Here is an 11,041-nt window from a genome sequence, read left to right on the forward strand (position 1 = left end):
ATCATATCATTCATGGGCGAATAATTAGAGACATTTCACTTTCATTTGCTATTGGCTCCTTTGTTGCAGAAATCTTTGTCGTTGACTTTCATTATTCGATTCGTTTTGATTTCGATCTCTGATCTTTCTTCTATGTTGAGTGACTTCGTTAACTGCGTTCGTTGCAGGGGTTCGAATTCAATCACGTTACAGGAATTACATTGTTAGACATGCGACTTCGTTATTTATCCTTAATATTTTAAGTTAGTGAATCTCGTACTTTGCGAATAACGCTAAGTCATCAAGTGTGCCTTTGTTAGAAACAATCTAGCTCCTAGAAAACTCAGTTAAAACTACCTGGTTTTACAGACATGTCATTTTGTCAATTTCTATTCTCAACTCCATTTCATTACTCAATCATTCATAAGTCTTTCGAATTTCATAACATTCATTAATATCATCAACCTGATGGACATAATTCTCGATAACTTATTTCAATGCTTTATATGCAACCTCAATTTCATGTCCTCGCCATAAATCGTACTTTTCCTCACAACATTTTTGCAAAACCTTACATTCCCTAGTTCAACTTCCTTTATGGAGATTATCAAGCATCCCTTTTAGATAAATACACAAAAATAATCCCTATTAAAGACACGAAAAGGTAAACCAAGAATACCATCAACCTAACTGACATACTAATTCCTTATTACTTGTTTTGGTATAATCCTCAGAACTTCATGTGTAAATTCAATTTTATCTTTTCACCATAAATCATATTCTTGCATAACTTTTAAAAGTTCTAGCTTAGCTTCCTTATCATATCTAAATACACACTTAGGTACCTACAACCACAAAAACAATCATCATGAAGGATGCGGGAAAGTAACTCATAAATCAATTTTAATCATAACTTAAACGCTTTAAACCTTGAATATCCTTGATTTAATTGGTGATTCTCCACTTGTAGAATATAAACCCGTGCTTCTTTTGGGTAATCTATCATTCAACCTTACTGACAGACTAATTCTTGATAGCTTATTTTGGTAAAATCCTCAAGATCTTATTCATGGGTCAACTCAACTGGGTCTCTTGTCATAACTCATGTTGGGTTCATAACTTTTCTGTATAACTTCTTAGCTTCCTTACTCAATCATTCTAGATAATAGACTTTAGTACTTATAAACATCAAAGTATTCATCGGAAATGTAACCCAAGAATCACTTTTGTTCATAACTTTAATGCTTTGAACTTCGAATAATCTTAACTTTAATTAGTGACCAACCACTCATGAAATACAACCTTATGCTCGTTTGGTATTCTAACATTTATACTATCCTTACAGATTTCATAACCATAAAAGTTCCTCAAAACAATTCACATCTCCAAAATCTATGAGTTCACACCGTGCTTAACTTAACTTTTCTAAGAAAACGGTAATGCTTAAACTTTGCCTAGTCTATCTAGGGTAGAAAACTCATAACCTGACATGTGACGATAAACATAAAATCAAGGGAAGTTCGATTCTAAAGCGAGAGAGAGCTAAATCAAAATAATATCAGCGTTGGCGTCGTCTTCGCCTTTCATTATATAAGCGCTTACATATGTTGGTGGGGTGATGGATTATGATTATCCTTAGCATTGTTGTTGTTTCGTTCATGATTGGTCGAGGTTGATGTTCCGGCATTCGTTGTAGAAGGTTTAGGACAATCTTTAACGAAATGATCTTTTTCTCGACATCGATAACAAGTATTCGTTTTAGCACGATATCCGCTTCCATTCGTTAGAGCATTTCGAAAATCTCGAGTAGTTGATCCATATGATTAATCTAGTCTTCAAATTCCATCGAATCGGCTTGCGGTCATAGATTGGTGGATTCGAGGGTGAAAACTTTAAATAGTGACGCATTTTCGTTCGCATTAGTGACTTTCGTTTTTCGAGAATCTTTGACCACTTCAGTTGACAACGTACTTGCAGTTCTTAATCGTTCCATCATCTGCTTGGGGTCTACTATAGATTGCTCGTCATAGAAATCATCATAGGGAACATCATTGTGAGCGACGTTATCGTGAATGTTGCGCTTTGTTGTGAGCTTCGTTCGTGGCATCGTTGGTAAGTTCGATAATCGATATTTCGCATAACATATTCAATCAAGAAAACATCAATAACATAAGAAATGAATCCCTTTTATCCCGTGCGTTCCTACGCTCACACTCATTTCATTTCATTTTAACTTGACTTGATTTTAACATATTCTTTTTAACTTATTCCTTAAAACTCTTTGCTTAAAGCCTATTGAATTCTACTATTCGCAAAACCCGTAAGGTTTAGCACTTATGGTCCAGAACCTTGGCTCTGATACCAAACTGTAATGCCCCGACCTCTAATTCAATTATTAAAGTATAATTAGCAGCGGAATTAACCTAATTTGGTCGGGACATTACCTGCCGTACTTCCCTCTTGGAAATTACAAGGCAACATCATACATAAGCCATAAAAACCTCATAATTTAATATAATAATCATTTATATTCCCAAAATAAAAGTACATAACTTACTAAAATTCTTTAATTAAACTATTAAAACATTAATCATAAACTAGGTAAATAATATTAAAGTGAAATTCCTCGCCTCTACTCGTTTCCATCGATCCCCGCAGTACCTAAAATGGAAAACAAAACGGTGAGCCGAAGACTCAGTAACGACTACCCTAACAACGTAAATTCATTTCAACTCATTTTATTTAATAACACAGGGAGAATAGAATAAGTAAAACATTTAATAAAACATCATATTCAATTCATTCATAATCTTTTAATGAAAACATCATTCATAAACTTTTAGTTAACATGCTAGTTGTCGGCAAGTACGAACCGTGAAGGAATTCTCCACTGGGCCTGGGCCCATAAGAGCCTGGGCTCATCGTAACATGGGGCCTGGGCCCTGAGCCTGGGCTCATAAACCATGGGAGCCTGGGCTCGTAATCCATGGGTGGACAGGTGTCCGTGGTGCATGCATGACCGGTAGATAGGAAGATGGTAGTTTATATACCGCCAGACAAACCAGGTCTTTCACTTTCATTTATCATGTTGTATGTAATTTTACCAAGCCTTGGCTTGTATTTCAGTTGAAATATCATAACTCATTTAATATCATAAAACATCATTTAGATCCTGGGATCCATAAAACAACATTTCATTCAAGGCATCATATAAACATCATTTTATGAGAAAACTCAATCAAATAATATTATAAAGAATAATTCAAACAAATCATAATTCATTCCCACAATCCATAAAACATGTCAAAACATTTAATTCATAAATCCAATCATAACGTCATAATTTCATAATACATTTATAAGGGGATTGCGGGTACTAGCAATAGCCGTTACCTCAACCGTTGTTCTATACTTCCTGTTTGATGGATCGTTCTTCCTGAGCTCCAAATCCGATTTCTTTCAGAATATTAAATTAGTGAATTAGTACTACAACGATAAAAATCTAAAATCAATATTTTATAAATAATAAATTTATAAGTAATGAATTTATAATTAACGAATTTTTATAAAAAGTATAATTTTTGAATTTTATTTAAATATTATTATTAAACGAAATTTTAATCGAAATATACTTATATATTTTACAAATCGATTTACATGGAAATATATTATATAAATTCGGTTTTTTTTGCTAAATCAAGCTAGTAATTTATTTTAGTAGAATCGATAATTAAACCTGAAAAATAATAATAAATCATTTTATTAGTAAATAGTTATGTAATAAGAATTATTAAAACATAAAAATAATAAGTTAGAAGATCTGAAAACAAAATTAGTTTTTTTTTTTTTTTTTTTAAACTCACCCAAAAGCCCAAAGGGAATATGGCCCAACTTAAGTTTGGGTTTGAGGAGAATCACTTAGGTTTCTGATTGAAACTTGATCAATTTTTGGTTCTCTGGAAATAGGGGAACACGAGCAGAGGGAGGGGTTGAAACATGGGAGGGCACGGGGAGGAGGAAGGAGAGGAGGGAGGGAGGCCGATGGCTGGGAGGCGCAGCGCCGGAGCTGCGGCGCTGATGGTGGTTGTTTTGCGGCGGAAGAACGGCGGGAGAGAGGGAGGGGAGCACAAAACAAGGGAAATAACAAGGGGGAGTTTGTGGGGTGCTTTGGGGTGGTTCTGGGAGGAGGCAGCGGTGGCTCGCCGAGAACTGTGGGACGGCGGAGGTTGGTGGTTTTGAGTTGGTGGTGGCGGGGGTGGTGTTGCGAGCAGGACAAGACGAAAGAAACAGGGGAGGCAGGGGTATGCGTGTGGGGGAGGAAGCAGGGGAGACGGTGGGGCGTGGTGCGAACGGTGGTTGAAGGTGGTGGACAGTGGTGGTTGAGGTTGGTTCCGAGGGGTTCTTGGTGGCGGGTGTGGTGTTGCGAGGCGGGGAAGGGGGATGAAACAGGGGAGGGGGCAGGGGATGCGTGCGGGGAAGGGAGAGAATGAGGGAGGTGTGGTGGTGCTCGAAGGTGGTTGGGGTGGTGGTCGAACAATGGTGGTAATGGTGGTGGTCACGGTGGATGCTGAGACGGCTCGGTGGTTTTTGGTGGTGGTTTGGTGGTTCGAATCACAGAAAAACAAGAGAAATAAAAATTGAAATTTGATTTTTGTTTTTGGTTAGAATTCCCTTGGGCATGTATGGCTGATTTGTAGAGCTAAATAGAGAGAATGAGAAGGAAAATTTGCTTGGGGCTCAAGGTTGAATGTAGACTGAATTTAGAGAAGAAGGGAAGTCAAAAAGTAGAATTGCATGGCAAGCTCCATGCTTGCCAAGTACACTGGCATTTACACGACAAAAAAAAAGAAGAAGAGAAAGTGAAGTTTGCTTAGGGTTATTTTGGTAATTTCACTTAGTTAGGCTAAATTTCAGAAAATTGGTTTCTATTTTCAGCAATTGATAAAAATTAAAAATGTTTAATTAGAACTAAGTTTTTAAATAATTCTTTATTAAATATCGTTAACGAAAAATAAATTTAGTTTCCGAATAAAATAAGAACGTTAAATAATTAATTTAGTTTCCGAATAAAATAAATTTAGAAATCCGAAAATAATTAAAATTAAAAAAAAAGTTCGTTAAGCTCGTAAAAATATGAAAATTAAATTATAAACTGAAAAATAAATCGTGTAAAAAAATTCAAGCGAAATAAAACTTCGTTAATTAAAATAAAGTTCAAATTTAGGATTTAAAACGATTTTAAGCTAAATAAAAATAATTAAGCATAATTAATCGAGTTTTAAAAATTCGGGGTATTACATAACGTTTGTGACATAGTAGCTTAATTAAATCAAAAGGTTCCCTCTAGGGTAGCTCTTGGGTTTCTCTTGGGAGGGTGTTCCGCTCCTAGCATCCTGCTAGGGTTTCGTTGCTTGCGCTTGCTGGCTAGATTTCTCGATCCCTTATCGAGATTTAATTTGTGTAATATCTTTTCTCATGGAGAACCTTGCAGACGTAAATGAGGAAAGACGAGGAACAGAAAACGAGGAGGTGGATGAGGAGGAAATTGATTGGGTTGTGGATGGGGAGGAGGAGGAATCACGTGTAGCATTAGGGGTGATGGGGAATCTGTGGACGGAAAGAAACATTGATGCCAATGCCCTTATAGCGGTGATGATGAAAATTTGGAACCCTAAACATGGTATGGAGGCAAATTGCATTGAAAAAAACGTCCACTTCTTTCAATTTCATCGCTAGAAGGATAAGGAGTTTGTTATGGAGGTCCAACCATGGCACTTTGAGAAGCATGTTCTAGCCCTGTATGATGTCCATGACGACCTTAAGCCATCGGAGTATCCCTTACACCATGTCCCCTTTTGGGTAAGGGTATGCGATCTCCCCCTTAGAGGTCGGTGCAATTAGGCTAATGCGTGTCAGATTAGTAGCAAGATTTGCACGTTTTTTAGCATGGATAGGACTGATGTAATAGGCATAAATAAGTCTCTTCGCATCCATGTGATGATCGATGTAAGGTAACAGTTGAAAAAGGAGGTGGAGATTAAGCTTCGTAGAGGAGTGTTGGAGAGAGTAAGGGTGAAATTTGAGAAACTCCCTTTCTTCTTTTTCGTTTGTGGACGACTCGGGCATGGTGAAAAAGATTGTGACACTGTTGTGAACACCACAAACCCGAAAAGAGCTTTCAATGACAAACTGAGAGCTTCACCGTGGTATGCGAACAAAGGAGAAGGTATTGAGGAAGAATAAGGGGACACAATCCTAGGTGTGCTCGAATGTTGTTCATAACAAAACAAAGCATCCATTCTCTCACAGAGAAGAAGGAGTCAACAAAGCAGGTGGGAGAGGTAATCAAAAGATTAATCAGAAGAGGTATCCCTATCCACGAAGGAAGACAAGGATGAGGAGACCTCGAACAAGGCCAACAATGCTGAAGGGGGGGAAGTGACACAACTGCTACTGCTCTCAACACCCAGTGACCAACTAGCATCCACAGTACCATCTACATAAGACCAGACCGAATAGAATTTGCAGTTCAGTGTTGGCCTTGATGTGCCTACATTGAGGGAAATTAAGAAGGTGCAACGGAAATCTAATCTAGGGAGTACGATACATGGCAGAGGAAGTACCGAGTGGTAAGAATAGTGGAGGGAAGAGGAAAGACCCCATAGACATTGATGATGAGACATACTTTGTAGGGAATGATGGCATGAAGAAGGTGACAACAGTGGAGTTGGGGATAATTTCTGGCGCGAGCTTTATCTAAGTAGCGACAAGTGCACTGTAGTACCGCGAAGAGCAATAATAGGTTTTTCTTGGAACTGTCGAGGGTTGGGGATTCCTCGGGCATAGAATACGCCGAGAGGTGTGGTTCGTATTGAAAATCCATATTTCGTCTTTCTCTCAGAGACGAAATTAAAAGGGATAGAGTGGGAGAGTGTTAAAAGGAAGTTAAACTATGGCAATTTCCTGTGTGTGGATTGCACGACAAAGGAGAGGGGGTTTAGCAATGTTTTGGGGTGATTCGATTAACCTTATACTTTTGTCTTCTGAAGGAAATATGTCCTTCACCCAAGGTGCATTGGTCCAATACCAAGGTTCAGATTAATTTCGAATAATTAATTCAGTGGGATCAAGTGATGGGAACAACTGGATGGATCAATGCTTCCGATCAATGAGTACTAATCCTAATTAGGCTCATATCTTACTCTTGACTGAACCTATAAGGTCACACCATTGGCATGTAACAGATCATCGGATTAAATGAATCGGAAATTCATTTAATAGCTTTTCGGGAAATTAGTTCGGAAAACATAATTATACGATTAAACATTGGATCCTGAAATCGTATATCGTATTACATATATTCGTAAGCTAGGCGAGACGAATAATCGTATCGTACGACATTAGATCGTCAAGTACAAAACGATTAATAAACTATCGAAAGATAATTTAATCGCAACACGAAAGCAACTCACGAGCCGGAGCGCACAAGCGCAAGGCCCATGGGCGCAACGCGCATGGAAATGCAGTGCTGGCCCATAGGCCTCGCTGCTGTGTGGCGCGCACGGACAAAGCACAAGGCAAGCAACAGCAAGTAGCGGCCCGCGGCCCAGCTAGTTGTATACGCACCTAATGCCCTTCGTGGGATTGTTGGCCGGCTTATGGCCTTAGGTAGGGGTGTTCATTAGCGGGTACCCAGCTAATCGGGTACCCGAAAAGGCGGGTACCCGCTTTTGCGGGTAGTGAAAATGTTGCCCCGTGACCCGAGCCGCCAAAAGCGGGTACCCGATTATCTCGGGTCGGGTTACAGGGTACCCGATTTTTGTATCATTCAATTTTTTATTTTATTTTTAATTACTTTTTATACCAAAAATCTATTTTTTGCAGAATAGAGAAAAATCCAAATTAGTTGCAAGTGTTTATATAGAGAGTAAAACGTTACCCAAAAACTAAAATCCAGCACCTACAACTAATTAATATCCAAGTTCAATAAATGATGGTCAAATAAGGATTTATTGCATTTATATGCCAAATCAATGGGAGAAGATTCCACAGACCAACATTTCCATCTATAAATAATACCACCAACGAGAACCATGAAATACTTATTGAAACAAGATCTATGTTTACCCAAAAATGAGGACCTAACCTCAATTGACAGAGATATCTTCATCAAATTCAAAAAATATATCTTCATCAATTGAGGTGAGAGAGTGAGAGGTGATAGGAGGAGAGAGACCATTGTTTTTCTCCTTGCATAGTTGCATAGCCAGAACCGAAAATGTATAATTGTAATACCCCGAGTTTTTAAAACTTGATTAATTATGCTTAATTATTTTTATTTAGCTTAAATCGTTTTAAATCCTAATTTCGAACTTTATTTTAATTAACAAAGTTTTATTTCGCTTGAATTTTTAATATTGCTACACGATTTATTTTTCAATTTATAATTTAATTTTCATATTTACGAGCTTAACGGACTTTTTAAATCTTAATTATTTTCGGACTTTTCATAATTTAATAACGTTCTTATTTTATTCGAAAACTAAATTTATTTTTCGTTAACGACACTTTTATAAAAGATTATTTTGAGACTTAGTTTTAATTAAACATTTCTATTCTAATTAATTTTCTAAAAACAGAAATTGATTTTCTGAATTTTGCCTAACTAAATGAAATTACCAAAATGCCCCTAAAAGCAAAATTGGCATCTTGCCTCCCCTTCCTTTGTCCCTCACGTAACTCCTTCCTCCCTCTCTTCCCTAAAAGCAGTCCATGTTCATGCCTTGCTCTCCAAGGACTTGACCCTATAAACAAGACAAATTTTGTCTCAATTTTTCCAACCAAATCAGTTAACAAAACTGAAAACAATCACCACCATTGCCGCCCTCTATAAGCACAAACAAACCACATTTCTGAATCAAAAATCAAACCAAAAACCAAGTTCACCCCCTTTTTGTTTCTCTGATTTGAACCAACCACCACCACCATAACCACCGTCCACCACCATTACCACCAGACCAACCACCCGACCACCATCATACCCCACCGTACTTCCCCCTGCTCTCCCCCTCCTTCGTCGCAACTCCCCTACTCTCCCCTGCCTTCCCTTTTCCTCGTTTCCCTTGCTGCGCCACCACACCGCAACCACCACACCCCGTCACCCTCACCAATTGGTGAACCAGCCTCCGCCGTCCCAAATTTCCCGGCAAGCCACCGCTTCCTCCTCCCAGAACCACCCAACGGAGCCCCCAAACTCCCCTGTTTCGCGCGACCACCCCTCCCCTCCTCCTTGTTGTTTCTCCGCCGTGAACCAACCCCCACCATCGCCGTCGCCTCCGGCGCGGTTTGCACTGCTGCACCGCCCAGCTCAGCCGCCCTCCCTTTCCTCCCTCCTCTTCTCTCCTCTTCGTGTTCCTTCCCCTTCCCCTGTTTCGTGCCTGCTCCCAGAAAACCAAAACCAATTTTTGGTTTTGGTTGGTTTTTACTCTCCTTTAAAACCCACCATTAATTGGGCCATTCTAAATTGGGCTTTTGGTAAGAAACCAATTTGCTATTTCAGATTTTGAAATTTATTAATTTTTATGTTTTAATAAATTTTTATGAAATAATTATTATTATTTACTAATAAATAGTTACTATTTTTCAGGTTAATTTTACGAAAATAAGTTACTAGTTTTGTTATAAAAATGGAATTTAAATAATATTTTCATGAAAACCGATTTTATGAAATATAAATAAATAAATATATATATATATATATATATATATATATATATATATATATATATATATATATATTTCGATTAAAAATTCGATTAATAATAATATTTTCGTTAGATTTCGAAATTATACTTTTTATTAAAAAAATTTATTTATAAATTCATTACTTATAAAATTTATGATTTATAAAATATTGATTTCAAATTATTTATCGATTTAGTACTAATTCCATAATTTATTATGTTGGAAGAAATTGGACTCGGAGCTCAGGACGAACGAACCACCGAAAATCCTTAGCAAAATCGTGGAAGTTAGGTAACGGCTATTGCTAGTACCCGCAATCCCCTTATAAATGCATTATGAAATTATGACGTTATGGTTGAATTTATGAATTAAATGTTTTGATGTGTTTTATGGATTGTGGGATGAAATATGATTCGTTTGAATTCTTTATTATAATATGATTTGATTGAGTTTTCTCATAAAATTATGTTTATGCAATGCTTTGAAAGAAATGATATGTTTATTGATCCCAGGATCAAAATGATGTTTTATGAGCTAAATGAGTTATGTTATTTCGAATTGAAATACAAGCCAAGGCTTGGTAAAATTATACAAAACATGATAAATGAAAGTGAAAGACCTGGTTTGTCTGGCGGTATATAAACTACCATCTTCCTATCTATCGGTCATGCATGCACCACGGACACCTGTCCACCCATGGATTACGAGCCCAGGCTCCCATGGTTTATGAGCCCAGGCTCAGGGCCCAGGCCCATGTTACGATGATGAGCCCAGGCTCAGGGCCCAGGCCCAGTGGAGAATTCCTTCACGGTTCGTACTTGCCGACAACTAGCATGTTAATTAAAAGTTTATGAATGACGTTTTTCATTAAAAGTTTATGAATGAATTAAATATGATGTTTTATTAAATGTTTTACCCATTCTATTCTCCCTGTGTTATTAAATAAAATGAGTTGAAATGAATTTACGTTGCTAGGGTAGTCGTTACTGAGTCTTCGGCTCACCGTTTTGTTTTCCATTTTAGGTACTGCGGGGATCGATGGAAACGAGTAGAGGCGAGGAATTTCACTTTAATAATATTCACCTAGTTTATGCTTAAAGTTATAATAGTTTAATTAAAAGACTTTTAGTAAGTTATGTACTTTAATTTTGAGAATATAAAGGATTATTATATTAAATTGGAGGTTTTTATGGCTTATGTATGATGTTGCCTTGTAATTTCCAAGAGGGAATTACGGCAGGTAATGTCCCGACCAATTTAGGTTAATTCCGCTGCTAATTATGCTTTAATAATTGAATTAGAGGTCGGGGTGTTACAG

Source organism: Spinacia oleracea, chromosome 1 (genome assembly GCF_020520425.1).
Source record: "Spinacia oleracea cultivar Varoflay chromosome 1, BTI_SOV_V1, whole genome shotgun sequence".
Taxonomy (NCBI): Eukaryota; Viridiplantae; Streptophyta; class Magnoliopsida; order Caryophyllales; family Amaranthaceae; genus Spinacia; species Spinacia oleracea.